Source organism: Bufo gargarizans, chromosome 9, assembly GCF_014858855.1.
Source record: "Bufo gargarizans isolate SCDJY-AF-19 chromosome 9, ASM1485885v1, whole genome shotgun sequence".
Lineage (NCBI taxonomy): Eukaryota > Metazoa > Chordata > Amphibia > Anura > Bufonidae > Bufo > Bufo gargarizans.
In genome coordinates, this window is record NC_058088.1 from 149581557 (window position 1) to 149606211 (window position 24655).

Consider the following 24655-nt stretch of genomic DNA (forward strand, 5'->3'; position numbering starts at 1 on the left):
GATGAAAAGAGGCGCACTTTTAATTATCATTTAAGTAGGGCCAGAAGGTTTGTGGGGTGTGCCTTTGGAATTTTTTTAAGCAAATGGCGTGTTTTGCTTTCTGCCATACAGCTGGCCCCTGAAAATGTGAATGTGGTCATCAAGGCGTGTGTAGTGCTGCATAACTACATACGCACCTATGAGTTGACACCTGATGTAGATGCCCAAGGAGATAGGCCGCCATCTGGAAGAAACCCTTTCCAACTTGGAAGATCAGGATCTGCTGGACTGAGATTGAGGGAGCTATTTTCTGATTATTTTATGTCCCTTTCCAGCAGCAGTTCTCGACAAATGGAATGTAGTTGCCATAAAAACATAATGTAAACCTGGATGGTGTTTTTTTTTATTTTATATTTTAGTTAGGGACTCGCAAGATAATGAGGACTCTTGACGTGGGTTGCGAGCTTACATATTTTTCTTATATATATTGTTTAGAACACGGTATGTGAAATATGTACTAATACCTCATTAATATAATGTTAAAATTGTATTACTATATGTATACCTGTATCACCATCATCATTAATAAAGTTAGTTGGCCTCATTAAGAAGTCATAAAAAAGATCATTACATGTGTCATGTCACTCAACTCCATCTGTATTGTGTTTACTATTGTGTGCATAATGGACATTATACTTGATTGATTGATATTTTATATGTTGTCACGCTTTGGTGTGGGATGGAAACCTGCACCGAACATAGGAGGGAAAGGGGTGAGGGGAAAAGACCTGGAAACTAGGGAAAGGAGCAGGTCACCTCCTAGAGAAACCTTAATAAAAATCCTGACTGACTGCAAGTATGAACTGACCTCGAAAGTAGGGGAGTTCATATACAGTAACCTAAAGTCCTAACTCACCCTGTAGGACCCTGGTACTAATGACAGCACAAGAGACAACCTGTTCCTACAAACGTTAGTACGAACAGGAGTCTCCCTCAGACCTAAACACAAATGACAGGGAAAAGAGCAACACAAGTAAACCCACACAATAAACACAAGGGGAAGAAGACACTTAACTTCAAATGGCTATGAAAGCACAGGAACTCCGCCGAGATACAAACACCAGCAATCCACAACAAGACTGAAGCTATAAACTGCACAGCATGGTGGAAGAATAAATAAGGAAGGTAAAATGACCATATAAGCAACATCTGAAGCAAGGGGTGTGGCCATTACCAGAGAAAACACAGACACGAATTGATCCACAAGGAACCTGTCAGATCAAACCACATGTTGCCAGTCTTACTGATCTCCTGGCACCTGTCACTGGAACATCCATGACATATGTATTATAAATAAAAATATGTTGAATAAAGTTATAAAATTTATTAATATTGTTTATAAGGAAAGTTATATTTGTGTGTGTAAATCATGTTTATATTGTAAGTGTCTTTTGGTTATATTAATGTATATTAAACGTTTCAACATATTAATGTGTTAATATGTGTTTGCCCTACTATGTATTTGCCCTACATAAATATCATTATGCACTGTATATAATAAAGAAAACAAACAATAACATGCATTAAAATAAATGTGTTTATTTATACACAAAGTCATCAACTTGACGTATTTATTTTTATGTAACAAATAAAATAAACAGAATTTAGACAAAATGACGAATAAGACAAAATGATAATTACAATTTGAAAAAACGCCCAGGTGGCGATGGTGGACCCTGAACCTGAGGGCCAAGGTGGGTTGTGATGCGGGCCCTGAGTGTTGAGATGGCCTTGGTTGTGATGCAGAGGAGACAGGCCAGGCATATGAGGTCTCACCATGATATGTTTGGCCATATGTCCGACTTTGTGGGGTATAATGTTCCCTTAGAGGAGGGTATTGTGGTGGCCACTGAGACACCTGTGGATTTGGCATTTCCCGGGGGCCAGTCATGTGCCCATGGGTGCGCCAATTTTCTAGTGCCACAAAGATTTCTGTGGGATCATTAGGAGGTGTTGTTGCATCCAGAACGATTCCTAAAGCGGCTTTTGTTCACAACAATAATTCTGGAGGCATGTTCCTCAAATGATGCGCCAAACTCCTGCCATACAGCTCGAAGTGGTCTTCTTGGCAGGCTCTAGACAAATAGTCTAGTACCTGCAAATTGACCACTGCTTCGGCTGTAGGCATCTGTAGTTTTCTGCGACTTGGTAATGTAGAACTTGGGGGGAATTCACTCTCAAATCTGCGGGATGTGAGGCCACTGTGGTGCTAGGTCCTTCACCACTCTCTGGAGGAGGTTGGGAAGAGGGAGTCTCGTACTCGCAAGTACTTGAGTGGTGCGGAGCACCGTCTTCTGTTTCCTCCTCAAGGTTGTACTTCGTTCTTCACATATAAAAATAACAAAACATGGAAATGAATATATGATCACACTTTTTTTACTCAAATAGTTAAGTCACATATTACTATCATCACCAAAAAAAATGTAGCACATACAGTTGCAAGAAAAAGTATGTGAACCCTTTGGAATGATATGGATTTCTGCACAAATTGGTCATAAAATGTGATCTGATCTTCATCTAAGTCACAACAATAGACAATCACAGTCTGCTTAAACTAATAACACACAAAGAATTAAATGTTACCATGTTTTTGTTGAACACACCATGTAAACATTCACAGTGCAGGTGGAAAAAGTATGTGAACCCTTGGATTTAATAACTGGTTGAACCTCATTTGGCAGCAATAACTTCAACCAAACGTTTCCTATAGTTGCAGATCAGACGTGCACAATGGTCAGGAGTAATTCTTGACCATTCCTCATTACAGAACTGTTTTAGTTCAGCAATATTCTTGGGATGTCTGGTGTGAATCGCTTTCTTGAGGTCATGCCACAGCATCTCAATCGGGTTGAGGTCAGGACTCTGACTGGGCCACTCCAGAAGGCGTATTTTCTTCTGTTTAAGCCATTCTGTTGTTGATTTACTTCTATGCTTTGGGTCGTTGTACTGTTGCAACACCCATCTTCTGTTTTGATGTTGGTGTGCTGTGCCTATTTTTCTCCACACATAGTGTTGTGTGTTTCTTCCAAACAACTCAACTTTGGTTTCATCTGTCCACAGAATATTTTGCCAGTACTGCTGCGGAACATCCAGGTGCTCTTGTGCAAACTGTAAACGTGCAGCAATGTTTTTTTTGGACAGCAGTGGCTTCCTCTGTAGTATCCTCCCATGAAATCCATTCTAATTTAGTGTTTTACATATTGTACATTCGCTAACAGGAATAGTAGCATATGCCAGAGACTTTTGTAAATCTTTAGCTGACACTCTAGGATTCTTCTTCACCTCATTGAGCAGTCTGCGCTGTGCTCTTGCAGTCATCTTTACAGGACGGCCATTCCTAGGGAGAGTAGCAGCAGTGCTGAACTGTCTCCATTTATAGACAATTTGTCTTACCGTGGACTGATGAACAGCAAGGCTTCTGGAGATACTTTTATAACCCTTTCCAGCTTTATGCAAGTCAACAATTCTTAATCGTAGGTCTTCTGAGAGCTCTTTTGTGCGAGGCATCATTCACATCAAGCAATGCTTCTTGTGAAAAGCAAACCCAGAACTGGTGTGTATTTTTTATAGGGCAGGGCAGCTGTAACCAACACCTCTAATCTCATCTCATTGATTGGACTCCATTTGGCTCACACCTCACTCCAATTAACTCTTGGAGATATCATTAGTCTAGGGGTTCACATACTTTTTCCACCTGCACTGTGAATGTTTACATGGTGTGTTCAATAAAAACATGGTAACATTTAATTATTTCTGTGTTATTAGGTTAAGCAGACTGTGATTGTCTATTGTGACTGTAATCCGATTAGACTTGTAATGTTGTTCACCTACTTTTGCAAATAAAAGGAGGAATTGGCTTGGTTGCTATCGGTTGCTACCAAAATAGTCAACATACAGTGTATATTGATAAACATATAGTGGTCATTATTTATAACTAACTTACGGATGCAGTTGCATGACTTCACGCAGGAACATGAGATGTTCCCCAAACATGAAGGGCCTTTTCTTTGGTGGCCGGACCTGCAGCGGCCTTGCTGGTGCATTTCATTGCAGAACTGGTCCCTGCAGCTCCGACAGCGATTCTTTACTTCACTTTTAATAAAAATACAACAAAGGAAATAAAAAATAAAATAAAAAAATTAGAACAACAACGTATGATGTGCTATGCTAGGGAGGAAAACGTTTAACATGTGCTATGCTAGGGAGGACAAGGTATGACATGTGCTATGCTAGGGAGGGCAAGGTATGACATGTGCTATGCTAGGGAGGACAACGTATGACATGTGCTATGCTAGGGAGGACAACGTATGACATGTGCTATGCTAGGGAGGACAACGTATGACATGTGCTATGCTAGGGAGGACAACGTATGACATGTGCTATGCTAGGGAGGACAACATATGACATGTGCTATGCTAGGGAGGACGGCGTATGACATGTGCTATGCTAGGGAGGACAACGTATAACATGTGCTATGCTAGGGAGGACGGCGTATAAAATGTGCTATGCTAGGGAGGACAACATATTACATGTGCTATGCTAAGGAAGACAACGTATGACATGTGCTATGCTAGGGAGGACAACGTATGACATGTGCTATGCTAGGGAGGACAGCAAGGATCAAACTTGTATAGATTGGCCACTTACTCAAACTCTGGTGACTCTGGTCTTTAGTTTTGGCCCATACGCTTGAAAAAAGCCCCTGAGTGATTTCCACCCATGCAGCATCTTTTTTGTAGCATTCGTGGTATTCCCCAGACCCTGTGTCCGAAATGCAGGGCCTCTCCTGGACTAGGACTATGAGCTTCTCAACATCCATCGATTTTGGGGCCTTCGGCATGCTGAAATTTGCTCTGCAAGGGCAGGAAAGTCTCCAAACACAAACTTCTCACTCCACTACCTGGAGCCACACGCTGAGAAACACTACTTCCTGTAGAAAATCCCTTCACTGTTGCTAAGTTACTTGCGTTTATAACGCAACGCATTGCATCCAGATGCAATACGTTTTTCACACAGCCCCATTAACTTCTATGGGGCCAGGGCTGCAAAAAACGCTGAATATAGAACATGCTGCTATTTTCACACAACGCAGAAGTGATGCATGAAAAACAACGCTCATGTACTCAGACACATTGAAATGAATGGGTCAGAAATATAACAGAAATATTGTTCTAAAGACTAATTTAGCCTTTCTATCTGACCATTGGCTTCAGGTTGAAAGACGAAAAAGAAGATGAAAAAGAAAGAGTAATACCCAATTTAGAAGAATAAAGTCTTCCAAAATGTAGAAAGAAGTTGCACACCACAATCCGACACAATAAGGCAGATTTATCAAACTGGTGTGAAGCAGAACTGGCTTAGTTGCCCATAGCAACCAATCAGATCCCACCTTTCATTTTTCATAGCTCTTTTGGAAAATAAAAGGTGGAATCTGATTGGTTGCTATGGGCAACTAAGCCAGCTCTACTTTACATCAGTTTGATAAAGCTCCCTAAATGTCTTTAGGGATACCATGCAACTGAACTACATGGTCAGTGAACAGAGAAGACAACACTTTTACATTGGGCAACTGGCTGAGAGGGACAACTGGCACATCTTGCTAAAGCTATCCACAACCACCAAGACAACTGTTTTCCCCTGTGGCAAATCAGTGATGAAATCCACAGAAAGGTGGGACTATGGACTTTTGGGAATGGGTAAAGGGCAGAGCTCAACCGCGGGATGTGTCCTAGGGGTCTTGGAACAAGCATAAACTATACTCCCCTGCATACTCCCCCGTTTTGCAGTCCGTAGACTTCTATTATGACGGAATGAATAATGGAATGCCTCTGAATGCATTCCGTTATGCATTTCGTCATGGAATTGTGTTATGGTCCGTGGTAATGGAATCCATTAAGCAATTCACCTTCAACCAACAAACAAAGTGTGAGCGAATTTTATAAGCTGAAATTCGCTCATCTCTAATTATATTTATGATGTTACCTCCTGGTGTTGACCATGGGCTGTTATTTGACTCTGTGATTATACTTTCTTTTGGCTCTGACGTTTTACCTTCTAGATCTTTGTCTGCATATATTCATACCTCTGTTTGTTTAGCCATCATTTAGGAAAGATCGTCCACGTAGGTATGGACAGTGGTTTGGGTGGAAGTATAGGGCTGCAGTATTCTCTACCTAACATCACATTAGTATAGCGGTCAACACCCACACTCCCTTTCAAATCCTGATTGAATAAAAAGGACCCAGAGGGCACATATCTTTTCATTAAAGGGAAGGGAAGCTAGGAAACTCCACATCCTCCATAGCTAACTTTTATAGCCTCAACGCCCAAGAAGCTACCTGGATTACCCAGACTTTATCTGAATTCGCCTTGTTTGCAGATGGCATCATGATTGTGGGAGGTAACTTAAATGTCTCATTAAACCCGCTTTTTGACTTTACCAGCACGCCACATATATCTTATAGGACCTTAGGAAGAATCAATGGTGCATTCAATGAACTACACCTTACTGATGTGTGGAGACTGCTACATCTGACGGCCAGGGACTTTTCGTTTTTTTCACACATACACCAGACATGCCATAGGTTAGATCATATTTTCATTTCACAAACACACATTAACGGAAATCCAAAAAGCTGATATAGGCAACATTCTCTTCAACCATGCATCTGTATCCTTAACATTCACATCATGTGGTATATAAAAGGGAAACTGGTGTTGGAAACGTAACAAAACATTCATAGAAGACCCTACAATCACTCACGCTATAACAGATCACCTCACACATTACTTTGATACCAATGACAACCCACAACCTCCACAACCTATTTTATGGGAAGTTCACAAAGCAGTTATTTGATGGGAATTAATCTCTCTAGGTAGTCAAGTTAAGAAACAACGATCTACCCTTCTTAACTCTTTGTTTTCCCATGGCTCTATTTGGAGAATTTCCATAAACAATCTAGGGTATGAATGGTTAAACAAGAACTCTCTGATCTGAAACAAAAATAAAGGATATCTTAAACATCAAGACAGCTAAAATGTTCCAAGTTTCTAGATTTAAATAATATGCTCATGGAGATAAGTGCAATAAGATTTACAGATACTAAGGAAATAGTTGAGACTTTCCATACCTTTTATTCTAAACTATATGTTCTTCGTCAAGATTCTCATTGCCTTTTGGCTATATGTACTTAAACATTTCCGCCTCTGTGTCGTATGATTCAATAAAGGTTTTCCACATGTCTTTCTGCCTCTGTACGTTCTATTGTAATTAGCTTTCTCATTTGGGCAATGACATAATATGTCTGTCCAGTGGAGTGGTATCTAGCCATTTAGCAAAAAGACTACCAAAAGAATAACATGTATAATCTTAGGAAAGGCAATCCTTCCTTAGCCCCTTCAGTAGGTCTATATTGCTGGAATAACAGGGTTTGGGGCATATATGGCAACTTTATTTTCCAGATGCCTTGTATGTATGCAATAATATAATGCCAGTGGGTAAAGTAATCTGGGAAAGCTGATCATTTTTGTCAAATGGCTGCAACCTAGAAAAGTTTGGGGCAAATTCTGCCATTTCTGTAACTCTGAAATTATCGTATGCACCAAGGGGGGGGGGGGGGTAATTTAAGGTATATATGGATTAAGGACATTTTCCAGTTTTGCATCCCATGTAATTGATTTGGTTAGCTGGTAAGGTGAGAGGGATTCATTAGGATGAGAATTTAGATAGGGAGATTCCAGTGCCTAAACTTAACAGTTCGCTTTTTTGAGTGTTTACTCGATAACCCGAGAAGCTTCCAAATTGAGCGATAAAACCAAAAAGCTTTTGCAGGTGTTGTTGGGGGTATTCAAAAAACGGTTTACATCATCTGCAAATAAAGCAATCTTTGCTTCTCTATGACCTATTTGGATTCAACTGTATAAATTGAGTCTTCTAAGTATCGTACCATGGTTTCTAAGGCTAATTCAAATAAAAGGGGAGAGAGGGGACACCCTTTCATTAAGGAAAAAGGTTCCAATAGGAAGCCCGGTAAATGGATTCTAGCGGTCAGATTACAATAGATCCTGCTTAGGTAGTTATGAAAAGTTCCCATTACATTCATTACATCCAGATCCTGCTCTAGCCATTGCTATTTTACATTATCAAATGCCTTTTTGGCATCTAAAGACACTAGCACTGGGGTCTCACCCATGATCGGGCGGGTTTTAAGACTGCAAGGACTTTGTGCAAGTTTGTAACTGCGGCTCTGCCCCTTTTGAAACCCACTTGTGATTTGCCTATGAGGTCTGGCATAAAACTTGCCAGATGGTCCACAAAGATTTTAGACAGTAATTTGATGTCCTGGTTGATCAAGGAGATGGGTTGGTAAGAGCCCAGTTTGAGCACATCTTTCCCCTGTTTTGGTAATACTTTGATATATGCCATTTTTGCTTCACACGGTAATGAACCTGTATGTAATATTTTATTAAAGACCTCAGCTAGTACTGGTGATATTTGTTCAACCAGCGCTTTATAAAACTCCCCCGTAAACCCATCGGGGCCTGGTGCCTTTCCGTTATGCAAGTGATGTACTGTATGGCATGTTGCACCTCCTCTACATTAATATCAGAATTTAGGACATCTAATTGATCCTGGGTTAGAGCCGGAAGGGACAAAGACTTCAGAAATCCCCCCCCCCCTCCTCCTGTGTGTCAGATACCTCCTCTCGATACAAATTCTTGTTGTTTTGATGAAAAGTTGCTAATATCTTATGAGGGTCGGTATGACTAACCCTATCCAGGCTTCTGATTGAAAGTATGTGGGAATTTGGGAATCTACCGTTTGCCAGTCGGGCTAGTAATTTCCCTGCCTTGTTACCAAATTGCAATAGATCTGATTCAAACTGTGATCTATAAAATCTGTCCCTCCTGTTCATCCACAGTTCGTAAGATGTTCGCTCTGTCTGCCAGGCTTATTTATTTTCCGCAGGTGGGGAGGTGGGGAATTTGGTGTAGGCTGTTCTCAGGGGCTTCCTGGACTTGAGGTAGGTTTCTGCCACTTGCTTTTTTAATAGTTAAGTATATGACATAATGCGTCCTCCCAGCACTTTTTGGGCAGTAGCCCAATACAGATCAGGATCTATTCTATTTGCCTTGTTATCGGTGTCATATTTAAGCCACCACCCTCTTAATTACTGCATGGGCGATTATCTTTCAGCTAGCAACAAGTTATTTAACTCCGATTAAAGCAATGAGTTGCTTCTCATTTCCTAAACAACCATGTCGAAAGACACATCTCGTGGTCGTGGAAAATATGTTAGTCTGTTTGAGAACGGTCAAATCATTGGCATGCATCAAGCAGAGAAAACATCTACGGAGATTGCAGAAACTACTAAAATTGGGTTAAGAACTGTCAAACGCATTATTAAAAACTGGAAGGATAGTGGGGACCCATCGTATTCGAGGAAGAAATGTGGCGGGGAAAAAATGCAGAATAATCGTGATCAGCGATCACTTAAACGTTTGGTGAAATCAATTAGAAGAAAAACAACAGTAGAACTCAGGGCTATGTTTAATAATGAAAGTAAGAGCATTTACACACGCACAATGCAAAGGGATTGGGACTGAACAGCTGTGTAGCCATAAGAAAACCACTAATCAGTGAGGCAAACCAGAAAAAAAAGGCTTCAATTTGCTAGGGAGCATAAAGATTCGACTGATGAGTCAAGATTTACCCTGTTCCAGAGTGATGGATGCATCAGGGTAAGAAGAGAGGCAGATGAAGTGATGCACCCATCATGCCTAGTGCCTACTGTATAAGCTTGTGGGGTCAGTGCTATGACCTGGGGTTGCTGCAGTTGGTCAGATCAAGATTCAGCAACAGTATGTGCTCCATGAATGAGGTCAGCTGACGACCAGAACATACTGAATGACCAGGTTATTCCATCAATGGATTTTTTCTTCCCTGATGGCATGGGCATATTCCAAGATGACAATGCCAGGATTCATCGGGCTCAAATTGTGAAAGAGTGGTTCAGGGAGAATGAGACATCATCTTCACACATGGATTGGCCACCACAGAGTCCAGACCTTAACCCCATTGAGAATCTTTGGGATGTGCTGGAGAAGGCTTTGCGCAACAAACAGACTCTACCATTATCAATGCAAGATCTTGGTGAAAAATTAATGCAACACTGGATGGAAATAAATCTTGTGACATTGCAGAAGCTTATCGAAACAATGCCACAGGGAATGTGTGCCATATAATCAAGCTAAAGGCCGTTTAACAAAATATTAGAGTGTGTGACCTTTTTTTTTTGGATGGCGACTTTTTTGGGGGACAGGCAGTGTATAATCTCAACCTCTAGGATATATTTGTTGAAAAGTAATGGACCAGGATTGGTGAGAGCGTGAAAAATGGGAGTAACCTCTACCATCTTGGTTAAACAGTCTCCAGATATCCGGTAAACCAGTGGTTTCTAGAAAGACAGGTAGTATTTTATCTCTTGCTCTGGTTTTCAGTTTTCCCTTGCTCTCCATCTGACCTGTCTTCCCTGATTGTCATTATAGAATTAATGTCCTCTCCCACAATTTTCACTATTGTATTATAATTTTGAGGTATTTGCCCAAGTTCCTAAAAGAATCCTCTATTATTTTCATTTGGCCCATAGATATAGTAGATGCCAATTGGTTCCCCTTCTACTCCAATCAATATATGAGCTCTTCTGCCTTCCTTATCTGAGTCATGTGATACAAGTTTAAAAGGGAAATTTGTGTGGATCGCCCCTGACCCAAAGACATGCCTGACCCAGAGATTTCTTCATCCTAAAAACATCTCTCTCCACTAAGTGGGTTTCCTGCAATAATACAATGTCTACTCTGAATGAAGATGTTTTAGATGTCACAGAATCTGGGACCGTTTATTTGGGGATCTACGTCCCTTCACATTCCATGAGATCTTTTGCATAGCGCATAGGGAGGGAGACAGGGTCAGGGCATGACTTCAGGCAAGTCCCAATCAGAAATACATTGTGTAATCGGCGCAAGCAGGAGCAATGCAAACACATCCTGTATAAGATAGAGAACAATAAGTAACATAAAAAACTAAACTGAAAAGGAACATAAGACAATTGACATCTATAGTGAAAATTCTCACATTTCCACATATTGATGCTATAGACTTCTCTTATTTTCGGGGAGTATGAGGTCACTTCAAGCCCCCACCCCCACCAACTTCTGAGTATGCAGCACAGGTGTCCTACCAAAACTGAAAACATGACCCTCAGGACGCAGGGCTGTTACAAGAGTATTACAGTAGACTAAGTACCCCAATATAGTATAAATTGTACAGTACAAAACAAAACTAAACAAAGTTTGTAAAATCAGTTTTGAATACCTTGAGGGGTGTACTTTCTAAAATAGGGTCATTTTTGGGTGGTTTCTATTATGTAAGCCTCACAAAGTGACTTCAGACCTGAACTGGGTTTTGGAAATTTTCTGAAAAATGTCAAGATTTGCTTCTAAACTTCTAAGCCTTCTAACGTCCCAAAAAAATAAAATGTCATTTTCAAAATGATTCAAACATGAAGTAGACATATGGGGAATGTAAAGTAATAACTATTTTTGGAGGTATCACTATATATTATAAAAGTAGAGAAATAGAAATTTGGAAATTTGCTAATTTGTCCAAATTTTGGGTAAATTTGGTATTTTTTTTATAAATAAAAATGAAATATTTTGACAGAATTTTACCACTATCATAAAGTACAGTATGTGACGAGAAAACAATCTCAGAATGGCCTGGATAAGTAAAAGTGTTTTAAAGTTATTACCACATAAAGTGACACATGTCAGATTTGCAAAAAATGGCCTGGACAGGAAGGTGAAAACTGGCCTGGGGTTGAAAGGGTTAACTGCCTGGTATGCAGAAATATCATTCAGATTGTCCTCCAGAGGAGAGAAGACAGTTATACAGTCTGTTCTATATTAGGTAGTAGGGAGACACCGTGTGGCCAGTTCTGGTATTGCAGTTTGTCATCACGCTTGTAAGGAGCAGGGGGCCATTTTCCTCGGCAGTTAGCTGGTGAGCAGGAGTCTTCCCTGGTTGTTTCTTATTCAGTCAGGGGAATCGGCTGCAGAATCTGGAGCTTCTGGCTACAAATGCCACTATCAAGCCCCAGGACTAGTTCCTGAGCCGTGTTGGTGAGGCAGGGAGATAAGCTCTGAGTTGACCTCCTGTCTTTCCTTCACAGTGGGCTGAGGGCCGCCATGCGCTGAAGCAGGACAAGATGATGGCCGCTCACTGCTTTCAGCACTGCTGTTTCAGAGTGTGGCTGGTTTTACACAATATAAGCATTTTTGAAAAGAAAAAAGTTTGTTTCACCATTTTCTGAAAGCCATATTGTTTCATATGTATTATTTTGGGGTACATGCAACTTTTTGATCTCTCACTACACTTTTGTGAGGTAAGGTAACTAAAAACTGCTTGTTCTGGCACCGTTTTTTTTTTTTTTTACGGCATTCACCTAATGGGATATTTAATGTAATACTTTTTTAGAGCAGACCTAATATGTTTTTTTTATTTTTATTTTTGTTTTGGTTTTATACAATAAAAAGTTGTTTTTGCCCTTTTTTTTTTTTTTTATGGCGCTCACCTGAGGGGCAGATCACGTAAAATATTTATAGAGCCAGATATTACAAATGCAGCAATACCAAATATGTGCATTTTTTCTGTACATTTTTTTTTCTATTGCAAATGGTGGCTTGATGAAGAGTTTGGCCGAGTTCACATCCCTGTTTAATTGTTCATTCTGATTTGTCCGAAGAACAGAAAAAAAAAAGGGGTATTCCTGTATTTTAAGCATAGGTTTTAGCCATCTCTGTCGGATATCCGTTATTTTGGATGGAAAAAAAGTCCTGCATGAAGGATCTCAGACGGAAACGGCTCTGCCTCTAGCACCACCTGCTGGAAGGCAGTTATCCTGTAAGTCAATGTTCAAGCTTTTAAACAGGCCTTGAGACATAAATTAGGATTGTACTGAAATCAGTGATTTGCAGACAACTGTTTTGGGGTGATTGCCCCTCACTGGTGCAGAGGAGAAGTGCCTTAGTCAGTAGGTGGCAGTAGAGGCACAGCTTTCTTCTCTTAGACAGAGAGCTTATCTGATAGCAATAAGACAAAACAGGCTTTATTGTAAAAACTCCATAAAATCTAGCACAAATATGGGAGACACTGCCTACACATTTCAGGCAAAGTTGTTGCCCTTAATCAGAGCAATTAATTCCAAAAAGCCTGTCGGATGCTGGATTCCTCTTTCTTCTAGTTGCAAAAAATAGTACATGTAAGCATAGAGGAAAGTCTCATGCGCAGGACCAGGTCACGACTCCAGTTCCTCAGCGAGCTGTACTATGGCGCTCCAACCACTGAAAGGGCCCCTACAGTACCAGCATATGCCTCTGTTTCCATGCACAGGGATAAATTCCAATTATATCAGTTCGGCAGGATAAAGAGGGCAGAATAGCTCTATTCGTATGGCATTTAACAGATCATGATATGACAGCACACATGTGACATAGTGTGCTGCTGTATTGGCTACAGAGACGCAGTTCCGCCATGTGTATGAGGCCTAGGTGGTCAAATAAAAAATTTTGCAAACCGTGTTAATAATCCTATGGCCGAATTTCAACAAGAAATGTGATTCATTACGAAGTACTTCGAATCGCGTTTCATTGTATGTAGCGAGTGCAATGACGGGGAACGTCGATCGCGCTTTCCCTGTCATTGAAGCCCTCAGATGCCGCATTCAACACTGATCGCAGCATCTGAGAGTCACATTGAGGCCTTTCAGGGGTTAAAAAAAGTACATAACTCATCCGTTTGACGCCTCACCGCGTCCACCCAACATGATGACATGGTGATGTCATCAAGTCAGCATACTCGAGATTTGGTGCGCTTTGTACAATCAAGATGGCCACGACGGCCTCTCTGTGATCAAATGGATGATCGTTACCACGAAGCGAAAAGGAAATTCGCCTTCACGACTAATCAAATTTTTGATTAAATTTGGATTGAAGTCCAATTTGTTAACTTTGATTCAATCAACACTAGTCTTAATCACACAACAGTATTCTAGTCAGCATTTGTAAGCCAAAACCAGGAATGGAACCTATTGAGAAAAAGTAAAATGGAAAGATTTGCATTCTGTTGTTTGAACTAACTTCTGATTTTGGTTACCAATACTGATAAAACTACTGATGTGAATACTGCCATGTGAAAGAGGCCTTAAAGGGGTTGTTCGGCCATATGCTGTATATTGATGACCTGTTGTTGGGATCAACTGTTTGAAGAAGAGCGCCTCTTACTGTTTATTACACTGCAATTCGTCTTTGGGAGCCAATGCGTAGTGTAAAAATCAGGATTCATAAGAGCGCCACCTCCTGATCCCACCGCCACAACTGATCTGTGAGGGTGCCAGTTGTCGGACCCCCATTGATCTGATATTGATGACCTATCCTGACAACAGGTCATCAATATATATTGTTGGACATCCCATTTAAGGTGCAAAAATCCTATGTGATTTTACCACAAATTATCACGGTTTTGCCATACAGTTTTGTTGTTGTTTTGCTAATATAGCTGAAGCCATTGGTGTCAATGTGAATACCGTCACAGGTGTGGTCTGGTTTGAATTGGCAGTTTCAGTATGCGGTAGAAAAATATGTTTTCTCCATCTAATGAGACTATCCTATGCACAGGGTATACACCAGTGCTGATAACTGGGGAGGGGAGTGTCTCAGACTACATTATGCACGATGTGCATTGGTGGTCTGACACACTCTGGTCTGTTACCAGCACTGGTACATCTGCGCTGTGAATAAGGTAATCTGATTAACTGGCAGCCATTTTAGATATGAAGAAGGGGTATCAAATACACAATGGGCATCATTTATCAAAGACCGTCAATTTACCCGGTTCTCTGATACCCCATGCACTGCTGGACGATGCGCCTAATTTCCTAGCGTAAATGTTAGTGAATTTTCTGAGGTTGATGGCCCCCTCCACTCCACATTATCGTAAAGACGCCGCGTTACGTTTAGGCGTACAAATGTTTAAAAAGGTGTGTAACGGGCCTGTGTGACTTTTTATACCAAAAACTAGTGTAAGGCGTCTTAATAAATGTCCCCCAATAAGGTAACAGAAGGGCACAAGGTTCATTAACTATATATTCTCCAGCTAATATTAACCTTGTATGTAAAACCTGAGGGTTAATTTAACCCCTTGACCGGGTGATTTTTGTTTTTTACTCCCAGACTTCCTAAAGCTACAACTTTTTCATTTCTCCATTCACATAGCCTTGTTTTTTGTGGGACAAGTTGCACTTTCTAATGGCAACATTTACAGTTGCATACAATGTAGTGGGAAGGGGTAAAAACAATTCCAAAAAGGGTAGAATTATAAATAAAAAAACACAATTCCACAATTTATTTTCATTTTAAGGCCTCATGCACGTGACCGTTGTGTGCATCCGTGTCCGTTGTTCCGTTTTCTGTGATTTTCTGCGGACCCATTGACTTTCAATGGGTCCGTTGAAAACTCGGAAAATGCACCGTTGTTCATCCGCGTCCGTGATCCGTGTTTCCTGTCCGTCAAAAAAATATGACCTGTCCTATTTTTTGGACGGACAACGGTTCACGGACCCATTCAAGTCAATGGGTCTGTGAAAAAACACGGATGTACACAAGATTGTCATCCGCGTCAGTGATCTGTGTCCGTAGGCTACTTTCATACAAACGGATCCGAAAACTCGTGAAAACTCAGATCCGACAGTATATTCTAACACAGAGGCGTTCCCATAGTGATGGGGACGCTTCAAGTTAGAATATACTACGAACTGTGTACATGACTGCCCCCTGCTGCCTGGCAGCACCTGGTCTCTTACAGGGGGCTGTGATCTGCACAATTAACCCCTCAGGTGCCGCACCTGAGGGGTTAATTGTGCGTATCATAGCCCCCTGTAAGAGATCAGGGGCTGCCAGGCAGCAGGGGGCAGACCCCCCCCCTCCCCAGTTTGTATTTCATTGGTGGCCAGTGCGGCCCCCCCCCGGCCCCCCCTCCCTCCCTCTACTGTATTAATTTCATTGGTGGCCAGTGCGGCCCCCCCGGCCCCCCCTCCCTCCCTCTATTGTATTAATTCCAATGGTGGCCAGTGTGCGGCCTCCCCTCTCCCCCTCCCGATCATTGGTGGCAGCGGAGAGTTCCGATCGGAGTCTCAGTTTAATCGCTAGGGCTCCGATCGGTAACCATGGCAACCAGGACGCTACTGCAGTCCTGGCTGCCATGGTTACTTAGCAATATTAGAAGCATCATACTTACCTGCTGCGCTGTCTGTGATGGGCCAGGCGCTCCTCCTACTGGTAAGTGACAGATCTGTGCTTTAAGCAATGCGCCGCACAGACCTGTCACTTACCAGTAGGAGGAGCGCCCGGCCGGTCACAGACAGCACAGGTAAATATGATGCTTCTAATATTGCTAAGTAACCATGGCAGCCAGTACTTCAGTAGCGTCCTGGTTGCCATGGTTACCGATCGGAGCCCCAGCGATTAAACTGGGACTCCGATCAGAACTCTCCGCTGCCACCAATGAATGGGGGGGGGGGGGCGCACACTGGCCACCAATGAAATTAATACAGTAGAGGGAGGGACCGCACTGGCCACCAATGAAATTTAAACTGGGGAGGGAGGGGGGTCTGCCCCCTGCTGCCTGGCAGCCCCTGAGGGGTTAATTGTGTGGATCACAGCCCCCTGTAAGAGATCGGGTGCTGTCAGGCAGCAGGGGGCAGTCATGTACACAGTTCATAGTATATTCTAACTTGAAGCGTCCCCAATCACTATGGGAACGCCTCTGTGTTAGAATATACTGTCGAATCTGAGTTTTCACGATCTAACTCAAATCCGATGGTATATTCTAACGTAGAGGCGTTCCGATGGTGATGGGGACGCTTCAAGTTAAAATATACCATCGGATTGGAGAAAACTCCGATCTGAGGGTACAATAGGGACTCCTGATTTTACATTGAAAGGCAATGGGGGACGGATCCGTTTGCAATTGCACCATATTGTGTCAACGTCAAACGGATCCGTTCCCATTGACTTGCATTGTAAGTCAGGACGGATCCGTTTGGCTCCGCACGGCCAGGCGGACACCAAAACGAATTTTTCCTTCATGTCCGTGGATACTCCAAAAATCAAGGAAGACCCACGGAAGAAAAAACTGACACGGATCATAGAACTACGGAACCCGTTTTTGCGGACTGCAAAAAAAAATGGTCGTGTGCATGAGGCCTAATACTGAAAAAAAAAATCCAAATTTTGTAATAATTAATTTTTTTCTTTGCATCGCCATATCTGACCCTCATAACTTTTTTATGTGTACGGAGCTGTGTGAGGGCTCATTTTTTGCAGGGCAATCTGCAATTTTCATTGATACTATTCTGGGGTATGTATGACTTTTTAATCACTTTCTATTCAATTTTTGTGGGAGGTTAAGTTTCGTTTGCTGTATGGGATAAATATTTTTATATTTTAATAATACAAGCGTTTCCACACGAGGTGACGTCTATGATGTTTATTTTTTTAATTGTTTATGTTTTTTTATTTTTCCTTTTGGGGAAAGGAGATGATTTAAATGTTAAATTTTTTTTTTTTTTTTACACTTTTTAATAGTTCTTGTACAGAACTATAACAAGCAAGATTGCTTTTCTCATAGACTCCAATGCATCAGCATTGGAGTCTATGTGCATTTTACTACTTTCCTATGGAGCTCTGCCACGGGCAGGGGCTCCATTGGTACTAATGTTTGGCAGCCTAATTTCATTCAGGAGGACTCAGGCTGCCATGTGAGATTGTGAAACATTTTTTTTGAACACTGTTTATATTAAGATAAAACACTAGTAATACACCGGCGCTAGCACAATAAATATAACTGACGCTGCGGTACCGCAACGGTATCGCCACCATTGAGAATCAAATAAATGATGTGTGTAATGTGTATATAAAAGGTACTGCGCGACGTGTACCCCCTTAGTTTTCCCTGCCTCTCGGCACTTGAAAGATCAGCAGTATATATATACAGAAGCTCGCAGATTTTAGAATACCTTATCTTGGGTTTTCGTCTGCGAGGGCTGTTTCTCCTGCGTCTTTCTTGATTTTCTGGATCTTCTTTTTTTCCTTATTCTTTAGTGCCGTTCGGGATGGGGAAAGGTGTAGGGGGCTGGACCCTAGTAGTTATTAAATATTTTTTAGTTAATTGTATGTAGACTTCTGAGCTTGCCCCGGCCGGTGGCAAAGCTCGCTGTTTGAAAAAAACGCTTTCTCGCACTCGTATGGAGCGCTGCGTGACGTCACGGCAGAAGCTACGGTAGGCTAGGAGGACCAGAGGTCCGTAGCTTCTGCCGTAGCTTCTGCCGTGCCGTCACGCAGCGCTCCGTACGAGCGCGAGAAAGCGGTTTTTTCAAACAGCGAGCTTTGCCACCGGCCGGGGCAAGCTCAGAAGTCTACATACAATTAACAAAAAAATATTTAATAACTACTAGGGTCCAGCCCCCTACACCTTTCCCCATCCCGAACGGCACTAAAGAATAAGGAAAAAAAGAAGATCCAGAAAATCAAGAAAGACGCAGGAGAAACAGCCCTCGCAGACGAAAACCCAAGATAAGGTATTCTAAAATCTGCGAGCTTCTGTACAGGTCCTTCTAAAAAAATTAGCATATTGTGATAAAGTTCATTATTTTCTGTAATGTACTGATAAACATTAGACTTTCATATATTTTAGATTCATTACACACAACTGAAGTAGTTCAAGCCTTTTATTGTTTTAATATTGATGATTTTGGCATACAGCTCATGAAAACCCAAAATTCCTATCTAAAAAGTAAATTAACTAAAAAAAATTAGCATATCATGAAAAGGTTCTCTAAACGAGCTATTAACCTAATCATCTGAATCAACTAATTAACTCTAAACACCTGCAAAGTTTCCTGAGGCTTTTAAAAACTCCCAGCCTGGTTCATTACTCAAAACCGCAATCATGGGTAAGACTGCTGACCTGACTGCTGTCCAGAAGGCCATCATTGACACCCTCAAGCAAGAGGGTAAGACACAGAAATAAATTTCTGAACGAATAGGCTGTTCCCAGAGTGCTGTATCAAGGCACCTCAGTGGGAAGTCTGTGGGAAAGAAAAAGTGTGGCAGAAAACGCTGCACAACGAGAAGAGGTGACCGGACCCTGAGGAAGATTGTGGAGAAGGACCGATTCCAGACCTTGGGGGACCTGCGGAAGCAGTGGACTGAGTCTGGAGTAGAAACATCCACAGGCGTGTGCAGGAAATGGGCTACAGGTGCCGCATTCCCCAGGTCAAGCCACTTTTGAACCAGAAACAGCGGCAGAAGCGCCTGACCTGGGCTACAGAGAAGCAGCACTGGACTGTTGCTCAGTGGTCCAAAGTACTTTTTTCGGATGAAAGCAAATTTTGCATGTCATTAGGAAATCAAGGTGCCAGAGTCTGGAGGAAGACTGGGGAGAGGGAAATGTCAAAATGCCTGAAGTCCAGTGTCAAGTACCCACAGACAGTGATGGTCTGGGGTGCCATGTCAGCTGCTGGTGTTGGTCCACTGTGTTTTATCAAGGGCAGGGTCAATGCAGCTAGCTATCAGGAGATTTTGGAGCACTTCATGCTTCCATCTGCTGAAAGGTTTTATGGAGATGAAGATTTCATTTTTCAGCACGACCTGGCACCTGCTCACAGTGCCAAAACCACTGGTAAATGGTTTACTGACCATGGTATCACTGTGCTCTATTGGCCTGCCAACTCTCCTGACCTAACCCCATAGAGAATCTGTGGGATATTGGGAAGAGAAAGTTGAGAGACGCAAAACCCAACACTCTGGATGAGCTTAAGGCCGCTATCGAAGCATCCTGGGCCTCCATAACACCTCAGCAGTGCCACAGGCTGATTGCCTCCATGCCACGCCGCATTGAAGCAGTCATTTCTGCAAAAGGATTCCGGACCAAGTATTGAGTGCAGAACTGAACATAATTATTTGAAGGTTGACTTTTTTTGTATTAAAAACACTTTTCTTTTATTGGTCGGATTAAATATGCTAATTTTTTTAGATAGGAAATTTGGGTTTTCATGAGCTGTATGCCAAAATCATCAATATTAAAACAATAAAAGGCTTGAACTACTTCAGTTGGTGTGTAATGAATCTAAAATATATGAAAGTCTAATGTTTATCAGTACATTACAGAAAATAATGAATTTTATCACAATATGCTAATTATTTGAGAAGGACCTGTATATATATACTGCTGATCTTTCAAGTGCCGAGAGGCAGGGAAAACTAAGCGCAGTACCTTTTATATACACATTACACACACTGTTTATATTAAGTTTACCATCAACATCATTCTGCATTTTGGCCACAAGATGCTGCTGTTTCTTAATACAGCTAAACAGGTTGCAGTAATTGAATATTCATAGGAGGTGGAGTTGGACTGAGCAAGAAGACACAGGAAGCAGGAGAGCAGGCATCTTGCAAGGAATGAGTGTGAAACAGAATCTGCTCTCATCCAGGCGTCAGAGCGTCCTAGAGTGTCAGGAGCTGCAGCAGAGTGAGGCTGATCACTGTCCAAGACAGATCCTGTCCGGAGGAAAAGGATTGTTTTCCAGAAAGGCTAATAGGAGCTGAGGAACGGAGCGCTGCCTATCCTGCAGGACCTCATGTTTGCTGGACAGACTTGGTGTTCGGTTAAAAGTCATCATCGGATGAAGAACAGACCGAGGTCGGTAAGAGCGTGCACGCGCCACATTGTAGATTGGCACCTAAGAGACTGAGAACAGGCCTGTAGTTAGATAGGGTCTCTGTATCAGGCTAAAAAGTGCAGCACAGGGGTCTCAGCCAAGGGCTGGGTGTATGTAAATTTATTGCCTTGTCTCCTCATATTTGTTCGTGACTTCGCTGTATTCTAGGGAGTCCACCCCCGGTTCACGGCTTACAGCCGCACACTTGATCTGGCTTCTCGAAACCCTCACTAAGGGGAACCAATGCACGGTTGGGAGCACCGTGCCAGAGGTAATGGCATGTTATATATACTAATAATGGCACTGAGCACCGATGTTAATTATGCTGAGAAGCAGTTATTAGATCAAAGCATCACATGAGGAGGTGTGCTCCAGGTTCATTCTTGTTTTTGGATATTTTATAGTTCCTTTCCTTTTTTTGCTCTGTGGTATTAGTGTAGTGTCCCACTAGGTAGGAGTGGGCACTACACAAGGGTTAATTGGGTCACGTGTTACTCCTGCTCAGAAGGGACAGTGATATTATATTTATCTATGCATTTAATGTATTTTTCTGTGTGTTTTACATTGGTTGGTTCCCCTGTTATATGTTCAGCAGGCCTATTTTGGTGTAGTTAGACATCCTAGACACTAGAGGGAGATAAGGAGCCCCTAGTATAAATGTCCAGGCCCAGGCAGGGAGGAGTTAGGTCATGGTCAGGAGTCTGTGGAGACAGAAGTGAGAAGGCACCAGCCAGAGATATGCCGAGGGCCTCCTCCTGACATGCAGCTAGACAGTCCTGGTTTCTAGTTGCCACCAGGAGGTTAGTGGAGAAATACAGCCTGCCTGGAGACCAGTAATCCAGCTAACACAGATGAAGTAACCCCAGTAGTAGGAATGGACCTCCTGGGAGCAACCTGCAGCCACCTTCAAACCCAGCAGAGACAGTACACCCAGCTCAGAGAAGTAAGCTGAGAGGAAGATTAAGTACCAAGGATTAAAGCCAGCATTTAGGCATCCGGGCCTTGGGATCCAGACAGCCAGAATAGCTGTGGAGATAGTGCAGCCTGGTCTGTGAAGCATTAACTGTTTACCCTCCAAGTATCTTGCAAGATTATTACCTGCCAGTACTGAGATAAGCCTGCTTGTGGAGCATTCTTAGAAAGGGACTGCATCATTATCAACTGTATGTTTGCAGATGAGCATGTGTCACACTGCAAGTCCACAGCGCAGCTCCCGGCCTGACCTCCCAACACTGCCGGGGGTCACATAGCATTATATTGATTTATGATGCTATGTAACCCTTACAGTTACTTACTGGCAGCATTATGTCAGTGTCATCTAATACATTCCAGAACTGTAGGGTTTACATAGCATCATAAATCAATATAATGCTATGTGACCCAGGCAGTGCTGGGAGGTCAGGACGGAAGTTGAGCTGAGGACTCACAGTATGACAAACGCTCGTCTGCAAGGGGCCTGAGGGTTCACAAATTCCTACCATCTCTCAGTTGGAGTTCCTGATTGTATATGATAAGCTAAGCTTTGACAACTGTTCACATAGTGCGGTAGTGCGTGGCGGCCATTGTTGTTGTGGTGCTGTGCTGGTGGGTTGCTGGGGCCCAGTGCCAGGGTGGCATTGCCAAACAGCAGGGGTGCTGTTTGGCTGCTGGGTCTCACCATCTGGTAGTGCAGTGCTGTGGCGCTGGTGGTCACCACACAGTACCGCGCCAAATTTAGTGTAGGTTTCACTCTGGGAGGCAACCTTGTCGTGGTGAGTGGGCTTATGCTTTTTGATCAAAATGTACACTAATGCCTCATGTAAGCATGCAACATAGGGGCCTGTGTACTAATTATGGAGCTGAGAAGCAATGTTAATTATACCGAGAAGCAGTTATTAGATCAAATCATAACATGAGGAGGTGTGATCCAGGTTCATTCTTGGTTTTGGATATCCAGAGCTTATGGCATCTCCTGCGCTCCTAAGTGGGCACCATCTTTAAATTCCTAACATAGATACTGCATCAATAACGTGGCATGGAGGTGAACAATCCGTGGCACTGTGCTGAGGTGTTATGGAAGCTCAGTTTGCTTTGATAGCAGCCTTCAGCTGTTCTGCATTGTTGGATCTGATGTCTCTCATCTTCCTCTTGATATTACCTCATAAACTCTCTAAGGGGTTTACTGGCTAATCAAGCACAGTAATACTGTAGTTACTAACCAGGTATTGGTACTTTTGGCAGTGTGAGCAGGTGCCAGGTCCTGCTGGAAAATGAAATCTCCATAAAGCTGGTCAGCAAAGGGAAGCATGAAGTGCTCTAAAATGTCCTGGTAGATGGCTGTGCTGACTTTGGACTTGATATAACACAGTGGGCCAACACCAGCAGATGACATGGCTCCCAAAACCATGATTGACTATGAAACCCTCACACTGGACCTCAAGCAACATAGATTGTGTACCTGTCCACATTTCCTCCGGACTCTGGGACTTTGATTTCCAAATGAAATGCAAAATGTACTTTAATCTGAAAACGTCCAGCAGTCCAGTCCTTTTTCTCCTTAGCCCAGGTAAGACGCTTCTGACATTGTCTCTGGGTCATGAGTGGCTTGAAAGACGGAATGTGACAGCTGTAGCCCATGTCCTGGATATGTCTGTGTGATGGATGGCTCTTGAAGCACTGACTCCAGCCGCAGTCCATTCCTTGTGAATCTCCCCTAAATTATTGAATGGCCTTTTCTTGACTTTCAAGGCTGTGGTTATACCTGTTACTTTTACACCTTTCTCTAACACACTTTTTCCTTCTACTTACCTCTCCATTAATTTGCTTGGATACAGTACTCTGTGAACAGCCAGCTTCTTTAACAATGGCACCCGTTTAACATATACATCATGTATACATTAAGCAAAGGGAAACACCGTGATGTGAACACAGCCTAAGATATTAGCAGTAGATCTTTCAGATATTTTTTTCCAGCCCATTCCATACACACGGGACTATAGCTGCTACATATACCTGACATCCTTCCAGTAAAGTAGTGCACCACCAGCATTGTTTTATACCAAGTGTCTCATTATCTTAATGAAGTAAAATAAACGTTATGTTTTAGAATCACAATAAGGTACACTCACTTCAATAGCAATAATTCTAGACACCACTGAGTTTTCAAATAATTGGTCACGACTACCTAAATCCCTGACCTTTATTAAATGTGCATGGACCCATTCCATAGATACTTGATTGCCGTTTTGGCGGCTCGGATGCGGACCCATTCACTTTAATGGGGCCGCAAAAGATGTGGACAGCACTCCGTGTGCTGTCCGCATCCATTGCTCTGTTCCGCTAAAAATATATAACATGTCCTATTCTTGTCTGTGCTTTGCGGACAAGAATAGGCATTTATATTGACGGCCGCCCGTTCCGTTCCGCAAATTGCGGAAGGCACACGGACGGCTTCTGTTATTTGCAGATCCACGGTTTGCGGACTGCAAAAAACGGAACGATTGTGTGCATGAGGCCTAAGTCAACACCTTGAAATATTTTTATGTTCCTGAACAATTTTTGCAGTGTGGCAGGCTGCATTAACTGCTGAAAGTGGCTACTGCCATTAGCGAATAATGCTGCACTGAAGATATATATTTGGCCTGCAAAAATGTTTAGGTAGGTGGTATTTGGCTAAGCAACATCTACGTGAACACCAGAACGCCAAATTTCCCTAGAGCCTCCCACTGTCTTCTTCCTACAGTGCTTCTTCGTGCCATATCTTCGGCACGTAAGTGACGCAGACACCCAGTCATCAG